The following is an 18,814-nucleotide window of genomic DNA, read 5'->3' as shown; positions in this document are numbered from 1 at the left end:
CATGTCAAAATGCAAGTAGATAAATAGGAACCGCTACAGCGGGAAGGTAAACGGCGTTTCCATGTGCTGCTCTGGTTTGCCAGAAGTGGCTTTGTCATGCTGGCCACATGACCTGGAAGCTATACGCCGGCTCCCTCAGCCAATAATGCGAGTGGAGCGCGCAACCCCAGAGTCGGTCACGACTGGTCAGGGGTCCCTTTACCTATCAATCCCCTATGTGGGACAGCTGCGTGTTCCTGCATTGCAGGTGGTTGGACTTAGATCAGTGGTGTCCAAACTTTTTTCAAAGTGCCAACCAAAATTGTTAACTTTTTTTTTTTAGGATTGAAGTTGCTGAGGTTTTTTTTAGGATTTTACCACAGGAACCAGATTAAACCTAGCGGCGGGCCCCCGAAACGGACTTTGGACAGGCCTGACTTAGATGATCCTCAGGGTCCCTTACAACTCTACAAAACAGACAAGTCATATTCCACTGCACCTGTTTGTTTGTTTTTAAATATATTTTTAAAATTTTAAATAGACAGAAAGTGATGTCTCTTTCTGCTGCATCTGTTTTGTTTTTGAAATTTTTAAAGGGCTGGATTCCACTAAGGAGGCTGGCAGGTTTCAATACAGCAACCTCTGAGTTATGGGCCCGGCATGCTCTTCCTGCGCCACTCTGCCAGAGGGTTTTTCTTTAAGGTGACTTGACCAGAACTGGATGCAGTATTACAAATGTGCTTACACCATAGATTGAAACCCAGAGTCTTGGGGGAAATGAGGGAAGTGCAAGTTGCCTTCCCTGAGGCTCAAACTCAGGACATTCAGACTTTGAGGCTGATGTTCTGAGAAGTGGGCAGGTAGTGATGCCCGGTGATTGAGTAACGTATCTCTCCTCTAGGAAAAACATTTCCCACAGTCTGGGCATTTGTGGGGCTTCTCTTCTGTGTGGTTCTTCTGGTGCCTCATCAAATGTAGTTGCCCTCAGTCAGGACATCAGTTGACCTCATGAATGCCTGGACTGTGGAAAAAGCTTTTCCCGGATGAGAGATACGTTACTCAATCACCGGAGGACCCACACAGGGGAGAAGCCAAACGAGAGCCCCGATTGTGGGAGAAACTTCAACCATCCGTGCAACTACATTATTATTATTATCATGATCATCATCATCAGTGTTTATATACCACCCTATACTCAGAGGTCTCAGGGTGGTTCACAGAAAACCATCAGAAGATGTACACAGGGGAGAAACCGCACAAATGTTCCGAGTGTGGAAAAAACTTCTCCCGACAGGATACACTGATCAAGCACCAGAGAACTCACACGGGAGAAGCCTTATGAATGCCCCGAGTGTGGGGAAAGAGTGTGGGGAAAGTTTCCATCATCGTTGTCGGTTGTTTGACCATCAGAAGATCCACATGGGAGAGAAGCCTCACGAATGCCCTGAGTGTGGGAAGAACTTTTCTCAGCGAGATACGCTAATCAAACACCAAAGAACCCACACGGAGGTGAAACCTTATGAATGCCATGAGTGTGGGAAAAGCTTCATTCAGAAAAGGCATTAATCAGAAATCAGATAATTCATCCAGCTAATATTCTTGAAAAGTGCTACATTCCACAGGAAAAAAAGAGAGGGGGAATGTTGGTTACATCCTGATTTGCATGGAGAACCCACACCTTTTCTATGTCATGAGTCATAGGCGGATGACAACAGAGAAACCTAGCAAAAATAGGTTCAAATAAATAAATTGATTCAGCAGGAAGTTTAAAGTAATAATTGATTAAGAATAGAAATTGGACCAATGTTTGTTATCACAAAAAGGTTTTTATAAAGGAGAAACAATTGATGTCATAGGTATTAATCTAGAAGATATAGATGATCTGATTAGAAAAATAATGTGCACCCTGGAGGTTGAAGGATGGAGTGGGAGGAAAGTTTATTTTGAAGAGTCTATCTCTGTGTTGCACCAGTTGCAGTTGATAACAAAATGGATTGTGTTTTGTTGATGAATAGCTATTTTTTTAAAAAAAGAAGCAAAACCCCACCCCAAGTTAATTAGTTAAGTCCCAAAATGTTCTAGACTCCATTATGAAACATCTCGGCTTGATGGTTCCAAATCAAGGCCAGGGACGCATCACAAGGGCAGCCACAGACCCACACTTACTACCACAGTGACTCCCACTGTATTTCTAAACATTAGAAAGAACTTCCTGACAGTAAGAGCTGTTCGGCAGTGGAATTTGCTACCAAGGAGTGTGGTGGAGCCTCCTTCTTTGGAGGTCTTTAAGCAGAGGCTTGACAGGCATATGTCAAGAATGCTTTGATGGTGTTTCCTGCTCGGCAGGGGGTTGGACTTGATGGCCCTTGTGGTCTCTTCCAACTCTACGATTCTATGATTCTATGAACAGATGTGGAAGTGTGAACTCCACAAATGGGAGGAATAGGACACTACTCTCTTTTTGCATACTTGGCAAAGAAAATAAGAAGATCCTTGTTGGATCAGGTCAAAGGTCCATTTAGTCCCAGATGGTGGAAGATTCCAGACTGACAAAAGAAAGCAAAACTATGGAACTCCCTCACATAAGAGGCAGGGATGGCCACCAACTTGGCTGGCTTTAGAAGACGACTAGACACCTTCAGGAATGGCTACGTAGGGCCTCCACTGTCGGAGGCAGCATGTGTCTTTGAGTTGGGATTCCAGAAAGTTAAACGAATAGTATAAAGAAGGTCATGAGCATTACTTCAAAAATGGAGAAGAGCTGCGGTTCAGGGGAACAATGTCTGCTTGGTATGGAAAAGCTTCCAGGTCCAACCCCCCCCCCCAATCTCCATTTCAGACTCGGAAAGGTGTCAGTCTGAAATCCAGGAGAGCCACAGCCACTTGGTGTAGACACTGCAGAGCAAGATTTCCCTGCATCCAAAGCAGCAATGCAGCTTGATCACACACACACACACACACACACACACACACACACACACACACACACACAAGCCAGTGCATGGCATCTCCAAGATTGACTTTCTGTTTCCACAGTTCAGGGAGGCTGGAGCTGAGAGATGTTGTGTTGTCTTTGAGAGGCCTGCTCCTTCCTGATTTGTTTTCCTGCTGCCTCAAGAAACCAGTTGCTGTTGTTAATTCAAGAAACTTCTCTGTTGAGGCTTCTTGTCCCAAGAGGAGACAAACTGTCCACCCCCTGCTCTGGTGCCCACGATTGAGGCAAGCAGGAAGAGGCACATTATCTCCACAGATAATTCTCATAGCACTAGAACTCGTAGCCCCCAAACAAAGCTGAATGTTAGTAGATCCAGGACAGATAAAAGCATTTCATTGTGCAGCACATAGCTGAGCTATGGAACTCACTGTCATTGGAGGCAGAGATGGCAACCAACTTAAAATCATGGAATTGCAGTTGGAATGAACCACAAGGGTCAACTAGTCCAGATCTCTGCAGTGCAGGAATCTTTTGCCCAATGTGGTGCTCAAGCCGGTGACCCTTAGATTAAGGCTATCGTGCTCCACCCACCAAGCTGGGGACAAGACAAGGGGACAAGTTCATGGAGCACTAGACTGTGAATGGTTCTTAAGCACAATGGCTATGCTCTGCCTCCACAGTCCAGAGGCAGCAGGCTTCTAAATCTCAGTTGCTGGAAGGTTCGGGGGGGGGGGGCTGATTTTGCTCTCTGTTCCTACTTGCAGATTTTCCACAAGCGTCTGGGTGGCCCCTCTTGGGTGCTGGACCAAATGGGACACCATTGTGTCCTTCAACAGGGTGAGTGGAGGCTCACAGGGAAACTTATGATGACACACAAACATAGCCAACATCATATAGGGGATGAAGCCAGGAGAAGTGGCCCTCAGGCAGGTGGGGGGGGGAGGTGTCTTTCAGGAAAAGGAGAGCAGGCTGCACCAGTCAGTAGTTAGCGGCCCTGTTAGTGGAGCCGCCACAGAGAGTCCTGCCAGATCTTTGAGAGGGGTCAATTCCATAGGCATTTGTTGTTCTAGCAGTTAGTATCCCAGGAGAAAAATCAGATGCAGCTGGTGCCGAAAAGACGCTCCTTGGGGGAGCATTGTGTATTTGGGGTGGGGCTGAGGAAGACAGGGAAGGTGCCCTGCAAAATGTATAGGGCAGCATAGCCCATGGGGCCCCTTCCTGGAAGAAAGGGGTGGACAGTCAGGATGAGTCCCTCTGTCTTGCTCCCTTGTCTCTTAGGTGTTCCTGTCCATAACAAATCTGACTGGAGGCTCCATCATCTGAGCCCCTGCACTCCTTGTATACATGACAGTTCCAGTTTCAACAGCTTTCCCCCACCAGTTTACTAGATGCAGATGTTAACCTTCCTTCAGCTCTCCAAATGAAAACAAGATTGAAGGTGAGGGAGCCCATTTGAGGAAAAGATTATTTATTGGGACTGCAAAAAGTGTGACTATCTCTTGAAGAAACTGCAAAGGGAATTCTGGGAAAAGGAAGGAAAATGCAAAGCAACAACAACCACCCATTTTTCTTTTGTTATTTCTGCTGATTTTGACCGGAAAAAACTGCCCAAAGTGTTCTTAGCAGGTAAATGTTTTTTTATATATCAGTCATTTTGGTCTGGAGAGAAACTCCTGCTTGTCCTGAGAGGCAGATTTAGTCTCCTCAGGAGATACTGAAGTAGGTTTGGTAGCCCCACAGAAAAAAGATAGGGAGGAGGGTCTCTCCAGAGAATGAGGCTCCTGAGAACGTGTAGAGTTCAGCTCCTGAGTCAGCTTCAGAAAAAGACACACGTCCCCCTTCATAGTCCAGAGTCACTCGGATCCTCCTGGGCTTCTCCCTCAGGGACAGGGGAGAGTAATCAGGGGAGGTGAAGGCCCAGTACTTGCTTTCCCAATTCTCCAAAGCCCAGATCCCTCCCCCAGGACTGAAGGAGAATAGGCCTTTTCTCCTCACAGACTTTCTAGTGACCCCCAAAGCCCACTCTTCCTCACTTCCCACATTGACTTCCCAGAAATGTCTGCCTGCTGTGAATCCCTCACGTCCCAACACACAAGACCAGCTATTGAATCTCTCAGGATTGTCGGGCAGGTCTTGCTCTTTGTCTCCCCATCTTACGCTTTTCCGATCCTCGGACAGGATGAGGCTGGGATGGGCTGTGTCTGGATCCAGAGTGACATTTGCTGTTGGGGAGAAATGAAGGAAAGAGATGATTAGGCAGAGTCAGCTGAGAGACAGAAACGGACATCCTGAAAACAAAACAAAACCCAAAAACCATATTCCCTTTCAGGTTTCTTTCCATCACATGCAAGACTGAGACTCCTCCTTGCAGATTTTCATCAGAATAAATATCTTCCTTGTTGGTTTTTAAGTTTTCTCCACTTTCTTATATTCAATGTGTATTGTGCCTGCCCTCCTCTCAACTCAAGTGGAAAGTTTTCTCCTCTTTCTTATATTTGATGTGTATTGTGCCTGCCCTTCTCTCAACCCAGGCATTTTCTAAGAGGGAAAACCAACCAGCACACCTTTTACTCATCTCTTCTGTGTTAGTGAAGGAGAAAGAGGGGAGACCTGGAGGAGGCAGGAGAGGAGAGAAGCTGCCCCCCTCTGACAATCTCTGTGGGAATTGGCCTTTGGGGACCGCTGGGTTGGGCTGGGAGATGAGGACCCCCTGTTGTAATAATAATAATAATAATAATAATAATAATAATAATAATAATATCATCACACTTGCCTACTGCCCTTCATCCATAGGTCTTAGGGTACTTCACATCATAAAAATACAACACATATAGGTGTCCCCTTGCTTTTGCAGGGGTTATGTTCTGGGCCCTTGTGCCCGCAAGTGAAAATCGTGTTGTGGGAAGCCTGTTTATTCCTGCTCTCCATCTCTCTCACCCCCTTGGTATTTCCTGTGCCTTCCTCCCTACCATCTTGGAAGTTTAGGGCTTGCTGCCAGGGAAGTGGAGGCAGGTGGCAGGGCAGTTTTACAAAGCACGGCTTATTCAATGCTTCTCTTTTGGATTTAATTTATACCTTAAGACCAGTTCCCTGGGGGAAGGGGGGGGTAACTCAAAAGGTTACCTTTTGAAGAAGGTTACCTTTCTGAAGAAGTGTGCATGCACATGAAAGCTTATATCAAGAACAAACTTAGTTGGTCTCTAAGGTGCTACTGGACTATTTATTTATTTATTTAGACTGCGTCAGCCCAACACGGCTACCTACCTGAATCAAAAGGTTACCAGTTAGGGGCTGAGACAGTCATGATAGGCAAGTGTGGAGTTGCCATATTTTGAAGAGCAAAAAAGAGGACACATTTGCCAACTTCTACTTTTAACCGTGTATCGCTATGACGACACTCATTTTAAATACCCCTATTCTATGTAGGCTATAGAAGCTGCGACATATTGCTAGTAGCAATGTTCTTAACTTTCAACAAAAAAAGAATAATAATAGTACATATTGCTCCCTCGCTTGCCACATGAAAGTATTTGGACTCATGTTCACATCTTTGTGAACGCAAGTGTGCACAGAACAATTTATTAATCTGTTAAACATGTATATATGGACTCTCCTTAAGGGCAGGGGGATGTTAAGTCTTGCCCTCCCGGACTCCTTCCTCAAGATCTTGTAGCTGAGCCAGTGTCCTTTTAGTTCAGCCACAAGAGAAGGGATTTACACAGTATGTCACTAGCTTAAGATACAGCTCTGGTGTGATTCTCTGCTGCAGACTAGGTTAGCCTGGTGCCTTAGATGTGAGTCTAATGCATGAGAAAAATTTTCATGGGTTACTGTAAACCAAAAAACCAAACAAAAAAACTTGAGACATTTTGCCAAATTTAAAAAATCCACCAGGGGAGAAATTTTTATCATGAAAATGGAGGACCTGTCCGAGAAAAAGAGGACATGTGGCAACCAGGCCTGAAAAAGGTCACATGGAAAAGCAACCCAATTTTCCCTAGGCAGGAATAACACTCTTCCCTCCTCAGTCTGACCCTTCTGGGCAGTCCCCCCCCCATTCTGCACCTCCAAGTCCACCCTCTCTGCCATTGTGGTACAAACAGCAGGGCTAGAGTCAAGCTGTGGATGGTTCTGAACTGTACAGAAGAGACTCGTTACCCCCCATGAAACACTAGTCCCCCCCTCCTGTGAACTGGGGTCTCCATGTGAAATTTACCTCTCTGAAGATTTCTGAATGACTGGACATCTGAGGAAACAAAAAGACAGGCTTAATGGGCTACACTGCAATAGCTATTAAAAAAAAACTTTTTACAGAACTTCACCATAACATAGCATCTGTTGTTTCCTTATTTCAAACAAAATATTAAATCATAGAACAAATAATTGCAAAGACAACAACTGTAGGCCTAAGGAATTAAAACAACTAGCATGTTTAGTTGTGATTCCTGCATTGCAGGGGGTTGGACTACATGATTCTTGGGATTCTTTCAAACTCTGCTATTCCATGGGAAAAGATGGTAAACCACACTAGAAAATGGGAGAATACAATCATTCAAAATCTACAAATAAACTGGGGATCTGTACTGGAGGGCTGGAGGAAGGTTAACAGGTGCCCCAAGTAAACTGGTGGGAAAAAGCTGTTGAAACTGGAATTTCCAAGCATGCTGACAAACCAAATTGCAGAGGAAGAATCAGCAGAGCTTTACCATGTAATTCCAAGAGTCTCGTGCAATGGAAAGTCCTCCCTCATGGAATGGGGCTGATCGCAAAAGAACTGTGGGAACTCTGAGGAGATTGGGATGGCTGAAGCATGAGAAATGGCTGGTGAGGTGGAAACTTTGAGGAAGAGGCAGCTCAGGCCTTGGCTTTGCTGCTGGGAGACCAGCCTGGCAGGAGGTGGAGGAGGGACTGGGTGCTTGTGGGTGCCCTTTTTAACACACTTCACGAGGGGGAAATCCAAGCAAATCTTGAGAAGCTCCAAATAACCTCTCCAGATTGTATGGAAAGAAAGCAAAAGGCAAGGGAGGTTCCATATGAATCAGGACATTGATAGAATTCCCAGTGTGAAATCCCGGCAGCCATTTTTCATTACCTTTCCATTGTTTCATTGCATCTTCCACAAAGTGATTTACATCACAGGATTCCAAGATCCTGTTCCTCAGTTCTGGAGGGAAAGCCAGTGGCTCTCCTTCTCTTTTCTCTCTTTTCTCATACCTGGTGAAAAGAAAAACAATATCAGCTCATTCAAATCCACAATATCTGGTAAAGAAAAAGAAAGGAATTGAGAGGAGGAAGCCGGCTGGAGGAAGCCTAGAGGGACAGGCGGGCACTGAGTGGGGAGATTCTTCCTCACTACGACTCCTCAGATGACTGAAATTACTACAAAGTCCTTGTATACATAAGGTTTTGATGCATGAAGAAAAATGGACGTATTAGATGTGTATAATAGAGAAATATAGTAGGTTTAGTACGTTCACATAAGTTTAAAAAATACATCAGAGATTGGCAGGAAGGTGAATGCGAAAGGAATAGGGAAAAAACACACACAAACCCTTTGTTTTTGTCTTCTTTTCCAACATTTTTAGTGTTAATGATTTTTATTGAATTCTTACTCCAGGCTTTAGAGTTGACATTTATAATGTATAATATGAATAAAGGAATAAGGGTCATAGGAGGGAGGGAGAGAAGACGGTAAGGAAAAAGGTAGGAAAGAAAGGGTGGAGAGGGGTGGGAGCAGGGAGGGTGGGAGGGGGGAAGGGGTTTTTTATTTACATAGATATAGGAAATGGGTATGACTTGTAAGATTCGAAGTATTTGAGTTGTACCGTTACCTTATGTGCTTTTGTTTTATGTAAAGTTTTAAATTGACCAATAAACTTGTTTTTTAAACTGTAAAAAAATGAAAAGAAATTACTACAAAGTCCATGAAGAGAAAGTGCAAGAGAAAGAAAAGAGCCCCCATCCCTGGGTGAAGTGATGTGGGGAGGGAGGGAGGAGGTAGAGCTCTGGCCTTGATCACTGGAGGGAGAATTGGGGAGTTACAAGTCCAAAATAGGGGCCCCTGCTTTTACCTGTGAGATGCTGTAGGGAGTGAGTCCTACGATCTCCCCCATGCAGCCCCTGGAGGGCCATATCTGAGGTTCTTGCATCCCAGCCTCATGGAGTTATGCTAATGGAAATGAGCCAGATCCACTTACCTTTGCAAGATGCTTCTCATATCCTAGAGGGGGAAAGAAAAAGGAATTCACTGAACACCACAGACCACACTAGGAAGACCCCTCAGACCCCCTCAGAGTGGAGGAACAGCCTGGCCATCATATGTCAGTCTGCCTGGCACATGCCAAGGTTTTGGGTAGGGATGGCGGAATCAGCCAGTTTTGGTTTCTCAAAGCTTTTATTTTTCCAATCTGAAATTATTAATTTTGCCAATATAAAGTTCTTCACATTTCTACATCAGTTTGTATTATTTTTTTAAATCCTTTTGAAAATCAGCCCATCTCTTGTCTTAGAGTATAATTTATTAACTTTAATCCAGTTTGCATTGTGCAATTCAGACGTAGGTAAGCCTATGGGATAATCCTGCCAGGGCACTGTCCCAATTTGTCTCTCATTGAAGTCTCCAAATGTCAATTTTCATTTTCCATTTGGAAATAAAAAAGCACCTGCAGCATAAAATGCCTCCAAAGGGGTAAATAAAACAGCTCAGTGTTTCTTTGGGCTCATCCACATTTCTGCTTTTCCTGTGATCAGAAAACATGGCTCCAAGTGGTTTTGCCTTTGCCCTGCTGCTTTCCCTCAGGTAAAACCTGCTCCTTAGTGCAACGTCGAAGCAAAGGTCAACCCAGAGAAAACCTGGCTGATGTTTGCTCTCATTCAGCAGTAAACAGCGGGTTTTCCTGGAGGAAAGGGGTGGGAGAAGCAGCAGTCTGGATGAGTCCCTCTGTCTTGCTCTTTGGTCACTGTGACTGAGCACCATTTTGGGCCAATCTGTATCCATGGAGAAGGGGATCAACCCAGAAGTCGTGGAGGGAACGGGAAGAGAAGCTTGGTCAAGAGACTGGCTCATGTCGGAAGGAGGCCAGAATGCATCCTTGGCGAAGCCCTCACAGGGCATGAAGGCAGCATTGCCAAGCTGGAAGGCATTCGGAGACAAATCATCAGCAAAGAGCAGAAAATCACCTCCCGTTCCATCAAGAACACAGAAGAATCTCTAGTCTGCATTCAGGTGAGTTAAGCATCCTAGGTCTCTTGGGTCTTCCTGTCCATTACAAACCTGACTAGAGGCTCCATCATCTGAGCCCCTGCACTCCTTGCATACATGAAAGGGGCACATAAAGGATGGGAGGCAGCCTTTTCCTGGAGCAGAGCCTTGGACTGTTCCTGCCACTGTCTTACCTGCGGGAGTTCACTTGCTGGCTGATGACGCTTCTCCTCCATCTCCTGGATGATCTTCTCAAGAGAGGAGAGTTTCCTGGAGAGTCTAGCCAGCTGCTCATCCCTTCTCCCTGCAATCTCCTCCTCCACCTCTTCCACATGATTCAGCAGACGTTTTTCTTGTTCTTCCAGAAACTGGCGCAGTTCTCTGAACTTCTCCACAGTCTTCAGCCTCTCCGTTTCTGTTAATTTCTGCAAAAAAGAGGAGGTCTTAGTGTGGAAGATGGTCAGTTTTCAGAACATCAGGAAGAAAATTATGAGAATTCCACAGGGAGGACACTTCTGATTTTCAGAGACATGAAACTGGAAGTGGCTAAAGAAGTAAACATTTATTTTGAGGGGAGGCCCTCTCCATTGCTATTTCTCTTGACTTCTATTTTGCAGAGGGCTACACCCTAAAGCAAGGAGCATTTTTTCTAGCCATGGATGTTCTCTGCATGTTTTGGGACATGGCATAACCAGAGTTCTAAGTTGTTCAGAGAACATCCATGGACATAAAACACCTCTCAGTTTAGACTGGTGCCATTTAGGTGTAGGAAGACAACAGAAACAGAGTAGGAGGACAAAGTGCAGAGTTCATCACCACAGCTCCATTACTTTAAGGGGTCAAAATAGTCTGTGTGTCCTAAAGATGAACAAGAGTGCACATTTAGAAAGACAATTCTTTAGTAATATTTATGGTAAATCAGAATTTGAATTGAACTGCTTCCACCCTCTCAGCTCTTAAGTCCTCAGGCTCCTTGTTGACTGCTATTCACCTAATAAATGAAAATGGGAAATAAACTCAATCTAGCTGCATTAACTCAATATGCCAGCAAGTTTGGAAAACTCAGCAGTGACCAGAGGATTGGAGATCAGTGTACATCCCAATCCCAAAGAAGGGCAGTGCCAAAGAATGCTCCAACATGCTAGCAAGGTTATGCTTAAAATTCTACAAGGCAGGCTTCAGCAGTATGTGGACCAAGAACTCCCAGAAGTGCAAGCTGGATGTCAAAGGGGCAGAGGAACCAGAGACTAAATTGCAAACATGTGCTGGATTATGGAGAAAGCTAGAGAGTTCCAGAAAAACATCTACTTCTGCTTCATTGACTATGCAAAAGCCTTTGACTGTGTCGACCACAGCAAACTATGGCAAGTTTTTAAGAAATGGGAGTACCTGATCACCTCATCTGTCTCCTGGGAAATCTCTATGTGGGACAAGAAGCTACAGTTAGAACTGGATATGGAACAACTGATTGGTTCAAAATTGGGAAAGGAGTATGACAAGGCTGTATATTGTCTCCCTGCTTATTTAACTTATATGCAGAATTCATCATGCGAAAGGCTGGACTAGATGAATCCCAAGCCGGAATTAAGATTGCCGGAAGAAATATCAACAACCTTAGATACACAGATGACACAACCTTGATGGCAGAAAGTGAGGAGGAATTAAAGAACCTTTTAATGAGGGTGAAAGAGGAGAGCGCAAAATATGGTCTGAAGCTCAACATAAAAAAAACCAAGATCATGGCCACTGATCCCATCACCTCCTGGCAAATAGAAGGGGAAGAAATGGAGGCAGTGAGAGATTTTACTTTCTTGGGCTCCATGATCACTGAAGATGGTGAAAGCAGTCCTGAAATAAAAATACGCCTGCTTCTTGGGAAAAAAGCAATGACAAACCTAGACAGCATCTTAAAAAGCAGAGACATCACCTTGCCGACAAAGGTCCCTATAGTTAAAGCTATGGTTTTCCCAGTGTTGGAATATTGGGGTGTAAATCACCAATATTCTTACTACTGCCACTGGCTTCGGTAAAGAAGACAGCAAACAATCGTAGGTGCTAATCTACGTTTATTCAGAGAGTGTGTGTTCGGCCATCACTCTCCAGTTCAGAAGAAAGTGAAAGTAGAAAGAGAACAAAGAACATCACATGACAGGAGATCAGGTTACAGCTTGAGCTCCTGTGTGGGAAAGTTACAGCAATCATATAAAGTAAACAATTCAGCCACATGCCGCATCTGTGCCATGCAGAGGATTTATGCTAACATCTCCCCTGAATCCTGAAATGGAAAAAGATGCAAATGTGAGAGCATCATTAAGAGAAGTGAACAGACAGTTGTCATAAACAAAGTAGGACTTTCCTGCTGTGGAACTCTCTGAGACTGGATTGACCAGCTTTGGCTTCCAGGGGACCAGAGCAGTTGCTCTGTTGACAGAAACAGTGTTGCGTTTGACAACCTGTTGTTGTGGCTTAGCCTGTGTGACTGCTGCCTGTTTTGGAGTTCTAAGCACAGCTAAATTTGCAATTGCTGTGTTGGCAAACTCCTGAGAATACCTCTTGGGTCCTCTTCTAATCCTCTCAGACCTGCGTGAGAGGTGCAAATCCTGTTTACTGAGATTCTCCCCCTCAGGACTTTTGGGAGAACTCATACCAATGGTAAACAGTGGATCTAGTGCTTCAAGCACTTTTTCATCATCCGATGATGGTCTGTTAAAAACAGCATGAGTTCCTTTGTGTATGACTGTCTCCCCTGTGTCAGAGCTACTCGGGGTAGAGCCTTCAGCAAAGGAATCATTATCACTACAACTTGTGTCAGTGTAGGAATCATCAAAATCATTGGCACCTATGGGAAATTCATCAAGAACATATGTTTCTTGTGGCGTAGGAGTGTGTTCTACCTCTTGAGTAAGAATCACCTCATTGGAAGAAAGCAACATAACTCTGTATTGACCTTCCTCAAAACCCAATAGAATGCTTTGGACTGGCTTGCCCTCAAGCGAAGCCACCCACATTTTGGTTCCAAAAACCTTAGTGTTGCTCACATCAGGCTTTTGTTGGAACAGAATCTCATAAGGAGAACGTTTCTGTCCTTTAGGAACCTGTCTGAGCCACTGGTAAAGGAAAAATGAGATGCTTTCAGCCCACAGTTGTTCAGACAATCCTGAACTCAGCAGTTGCGCTTGCATGCCTGCTTCTAACTCAGTGTTAACCTTAACACATAAGCTTTTGTCCCAAGCTGCCTGGGTTTTGGCAAACTTGTGGTGAATGCCTTTGTCATCAAAAAAAGCTTGAAACTCCTGTGAAGTAAAAAGAGGAATGTCATTGGTTAACAAACATTCAATTTTACAACCATGTTTCAGTTCAACCTTAGCATGAAATTCAGAGAATTTCACAAGAGCCTGCTGAGGCTTTTGCAGAGGATAAAACCATGTATACTTAGAGAAGTGGTCAGTTATCAGAAGATAATATTTGGCCTTGCCAAGGGACTTCGGCATAGGACCAAAAACACCAGCAGAAACTATCTGGAAACAACGTGTTAGGCCTTTCTTGGTTGGTTGCTTCTGTGTCTGCTTAGGCTCCTCTGGACCTGTCAAACAATCATCAACAACAGTAAAACATGCATCACTTTTATCATAAGATAATCTGAAAAGGTTATCTTTGTCTCTGTGTCCCGTCAAAAGAACTTCTCCATCTTTAGAAATCACACAGGTGCCCCTGTGAAAACACAGCTCAAACCCCTTCTCATCAATTTGAGAAACACTGAAAAGGTTTTGCTTCAGCTCTGGAACAAGATACACATTACTGATACTCAAATTTAGAGATTTCAGAAAAATAGTTCCCTTTCCAATGGATTTCAAGGAATTGCCATCTGCCTGTGACACGATGGAATCCAGCTTCTCGAAAGTCTGGAACAGTCTCTTGTCGTTCACCAGATGGTGCGAAGATCCCGAATCTATGATCAGATAAGACCCGTCGTCTTCTTGGTCATCAAGCTGAGTGAGCATTACAAGCATTTTGCGTGCTGTAGGGCCCTTGCTGCTGCCGCCGCCGCCGCTGCTGCCGCTACCGCCGCTGCCTCGCCCCTTAGGCCCAGAAGCCTGTTGTTGACTTCCTGAGTCCTTCTGGGGTCGTCTGCATGTCTTGGCTGTGTGCCCAGGAATATTGCATAACTGGCATCTGACCACAGTTTTAAGGGCTTGTGCTGTCTCTGCAGATGCACCAGGTGAGGGTGAGTAGCGCTCCCCGTTGGCCTCCGCCTGTGCGCGGGTCCTGTCCTCCTCATTAAGCAATGAAGCATAAATTCCTGCTGCAGTCATTTGCTGAGGGTCTTGAGCCCCCAGCTGGGCTGCAATAGCATTATAGGACTTGGGAAGGCTATTTAGCACTGTAAAGCAATAAATGTCGTCATCCAAATTGACGTTTCTGTCAACTAGCTCCTGGCGTAGTTGACGCATCTGATGCAAATGGGCTCTCAGGTCTCCTCCCTCCTTCAGACGCAAATTAATTAATCTCTGAAAGAATAATGTTGTTGATCCGGCGCGCAACCTCAGGTGCTCGTCCCGAAGATGAGTCCAAACATCATAAGCATTATCTAAGTTCCGAATATGAACCAGCTGTGATGGGTCCAAATGCAGAACTATTGTTGCCCTTGCCTGTGCGTTGCGATTCAACCACCTGTGGCCTGGCAAAACGGGCGGTGCGTTCTGAATCAACTCAATAAGTCCTTGCCGGATAAGAACACATTCCATTTTAACACTCCACGTTGCATAATTTGAGTCATTTAACAAAGGACACAAACTCTTGGGTGTTTGATCTGAATCCCCGGCTTTAGCCATCTTGCTACTGTAAGCGTGCTGCTAGCTTCTGACTTCAAAGTACAAAGAAGCTGCAAATTAGGCTTTCGGCAGGCATCTGCAATTAAGCTGCCGCTTTAGAGGTTTTATTGCCGCTATAAATCAGTCCCGGTTACTCACTGCTCCGGTGATAAGGAACGCAGACTTCCGTGCACTTCCTCCCCTGGAACGCAGGAACCGTGACTCCCAAGCAGGCGAAATTCCTCAGGATCAGCTGCTGCAGATTGAGGCCTCCTTGCCAGTTTACGCTTTTCAGAGGTCCGTGGATCGGAACCAGAGCTCTGCCAGAACTCTGCTACCACTGTTGGAATATTGGGGTGTAAATCACCAATATTCTTACTACTGCCACTGGCTTCGGTAAAGAAGACAGCAAACAATCGTAGGTGCTAATCTACGTTTATTCAGAGAGTGTGTGTTCGGCCATCACTCTCCAGTTCAGAAGAAAGTGAAAGTAGAAAGAGAACAAAGAACATCACATGACAGGAGATCAGGTTACAGCTTGAGCTCCTGTGTGGGAAAGTTACAGCAATCATATAAAGTAAACAATTCAGCCACATGCCGCATCTGTGCCATGCAGAGGATTTATGCTAACACCCAGTAGTGATGTATGGAAGTGAGAGCTGGACCATAAAGAAGGCTGATCGTCGAAGAATGGATGCTTTTGAATTATAGTGTTGGAGGAGACTCTTGAGAATCCCATGGACTGCAAGAAGATCAAACCTATCCATTCTTCAGGAAATCAGCCCTGGAAAGACAGATCCTGAAGCTGAGGCTCCAATACTTTGGCCACCTCAGGAGAAGAGAAGACTCCCTGGAAAAGACCCTGATGTTGGGAAAGATGGAGGGCACTAGGAGAAGGGGACGACAGAGGACAAGATGGTTGGACAGTGTTCTTGAAGCTATTAACATGAGTTTGACCAAACTGCAGGAGGCAGTGGAAGACAGGAGTGCCTGGCGTGCTCTGGTCCATGGGGTCACGAAGAGTCGGACACAACTAAACAAGCTGCATTAAAAGGTGAAGTTACCTAATTCACAATTGCTGAAAAAATATGGAGACCGAAACAGAGGAATCCTTTGAAATTCACACCTCTGAATTTTTCAAGGTTGAGCCAGCCAAGTAATGTTCACAAAAAATGTTATTTATGAGGGTAAAGTACGTATTAAAATATTTATACAAGGAGGTACCTACCCTAATATCTGATTCATTTTCAGAATAATAAATGAATAAGCAGACAAAATGGAAAAATGAGAAATGCAGAGAAGCTGAGATGGGCAAATTTTTCCATCCCTACTCAGTCCTGACTTGATTCTTCAAATACTTGTTCCCTGTCTAGTAACAATAGAGACACTTACCAGAAGGTCTTCGCATTCCTTGTCCAGGTCTGCTTGATAGGCCAGAATTTCCTCTCTCTCTTTCCTCAGAATTTCCAGGTGGCTACAGATCTCTCCCTAAAGAGAAAATGAAAAACTCAGGTTTGATTGAGACAGACAGTGTTGATGAATGTTATACTGGCTTCTTGCACCCAGTGGCCTTGCGAAGTAGCACCCCTGTGGGGCTCAGGGACCCAGTTAGGTCACCCCTTGCTTGCCGAGCTGTCATTATTGACATTGCATGGCGCAGGAGCATTTTTGCACCACTGTACAGTGGTACCTCTACTTACAAATAACTCTACTTACGAATAACTCTACTTATGAATGGAGCCCCGTCTGCCATCTTGGATGCGGTTTAGATAGGATTTTTTCTACTTACAAATTTTTAGATAGGGTTGCTTCGACTTACGAATTTTTTCTCCCAATGCATTCCTATGGGATTCGACTTACAATTTTTTTCGACTTACAAATGTGCATTCGGAATGCATTAAATTCGTAAGGTACCACTGTAGTAGAACAAGTGAATTTTTTAAGGGATTAAAAGGCATTTTTAAAAAGTTTCTTCTGTAGCAGCATGAGAATTTTATTTTTTATATATAATAGCCCAGGTCTATTTCTGAGTTATCATGGAAAAGTCACCTTTTCCCCTAGTCTTTGCAGATGCTATTCTGAACTCTGTATGTGCAATTTACATTTGTAGTGTTCTTCATATGTACAAAGCAACCTTGTGGGGCATGTGGATGGGGTTAACCCTTTCTCTCCCTACCACTGCCCCAGTTCAAATCTTTGAAGTTGCTGTGATTATTTCAAGGGGAAATCCCTTGGTCCCCCTGGCAGAGAGAAAGACTTAAACTCCCTCGTCCTTGTCATCCCAGGAGCCCTCAGGCTTCCCCTCAGCTGCTTCTAACATAATAAACAACCACCAATTAATGCCATGCCTACTTTGCAGCTGAGAATTAAAAAGAAAACCTCCCAAGAAGAATCCACAGTTATTTTTCCACATCAAGGTCCAGGGATCTCCTACCTTGTAGTCCTCAAAAGCCTCCTCCAGAGGAATCACCTTGTGATTTTCATGTATCCTGGATCTGTCACACACCAGGCAGATGGGGGTTTCATGGACTTTGCAGAAGAGCTTCAGGGGCTCCTGGTGCTTCTCACAGACTCCTCCTTTTCTTTCTTCTTCTTTCCTTCTTTGAACGCTGAGATTATTTATTAATTCCAAGAAGTTTGCCAGTTGCTGGTTGGGGATGAGATTATTTTGCTGGGCTGTTTTTCTGCATTGAGGGCAGGAAGCCTTTGCCTCCGATTCCCCCCAGCACCGGATCAGGCAGGATCGGCAGAAGTTGTGCCCACACTCTGGGATGATCACTGGATCCTTAAAATATTCCAGGCAGATGGAGCAAGTGGCTACATCCCAAAGATTCTAGACGGGACGCCCAGCAGCAGCCATGGCTCCCTCACGCCAAACACCAGGGTTAAGTTTCACTTTCTAAGTTTTCAGCCACCGGGAGTTTCCTTTCCTGGAAATGACTCAAACTCAGTGACCACGTGATTTTTGTTGGTTTTTTTTAAAAAAATGTCCCCAGGTCTTTGCAGCTGCGGAGTGTTTTCTCAAGGAGCTGCGAATGCTTCTTGATTGCTTCCCATGCTTTTGAGCACACACACAAACGTACCAATTTGGGAATTCTCTAATGTCATCCATTCCTTCAACCAGCAAAACCTAGATGCCTCATAAAATAGTCTCATATCTGGCTGGAAAAAACCTCTTTCTTTTGCATCTGTTAATATTTTATTCACAGTTTTTTCCTTTGCCAAATATATTTAGAAATATCTTTTTGCCATTGCAGGGAATTGTGCTTTCGAAGAAACACAGGAGAGGTGAGCTTGGTGGTTGTTTGGAGGGGAAAGAAATAGAATAATAATTATTATTTTGGGGGGGGGGGACATATATAGCACAGTCTCAGATCAGTAGATGGGGAGAGCTGAGAGGGCAAGAGTTCATTACGATAACACTCTTATCATAGTGTCCTAAATGGGTTTGTGTGTGTCTATTTAATTTGGAGTCAAATCCTCTCACATGTGGAAGCTCCTCCATCCAGATTTCTTTCTGTTTTGCATTTTCTTACCTTCATTGAGGGAGGGGTTTGTGGATGTTTCCTTCACACAAGGAATACAAACAGGGATTCTAGCTGATGTACCATATACAGTGGTACCTCTACTTACGAATAACTCTACTTACGAATGTTTCTACTTACGAATGGAGCTCCGTCCGCCATCTTGGATGTTGTTTAGATAGGATTTTTTCTACTTACGAATTTTTAGATAGGGTTGCTTCTACTTACAATTTTTTTCTCCCAATGCATTCCTATGGGATTCGACTTACAATTTTTTTCGACTTACGAATGTGCGTTCGGAACGCATTAAATTCGTAAGTAGAGGTACCACTGTATAACAGATGTTGTTACCCCACACATTATG

At 44.5% G+C, this 18,814-nt stretch overlaps 1 pseudogene; it reads right to left on the bottom strand.

The window, feature by feature from the left end:
- Positions 1–3,672: 3,672 nt before the first annotated feature.
- On the bottom strand, positions 3,673–17,801 carry LOC118081293 (zinc finger protein RFP-like; annotated as a pseudogene).
- Between the last annotated feature and the right edge of the window lie 1,013 nt (positions 17,802–18,814).

Source organism: Zootoca vivipara, chromosome 2, assembly GCF_963506605.1.
Source record: "Zootoca vivipara chromosome 2, rZooViv1.1, whole genome shotgun sequence".
In the NCBI taxonomy this organism is placed as follows: domain Eukaryota; kingdom Metazoa; phylum Chordata; class Lepidosauria; order Squamata; family Lacertidae; genus Zootoca; species Zootoca vivipara.
Note: the sequence above shows the minus strand (reverse complement) of the source record. Positions and strands in the feature narration are given on the sequence as shown.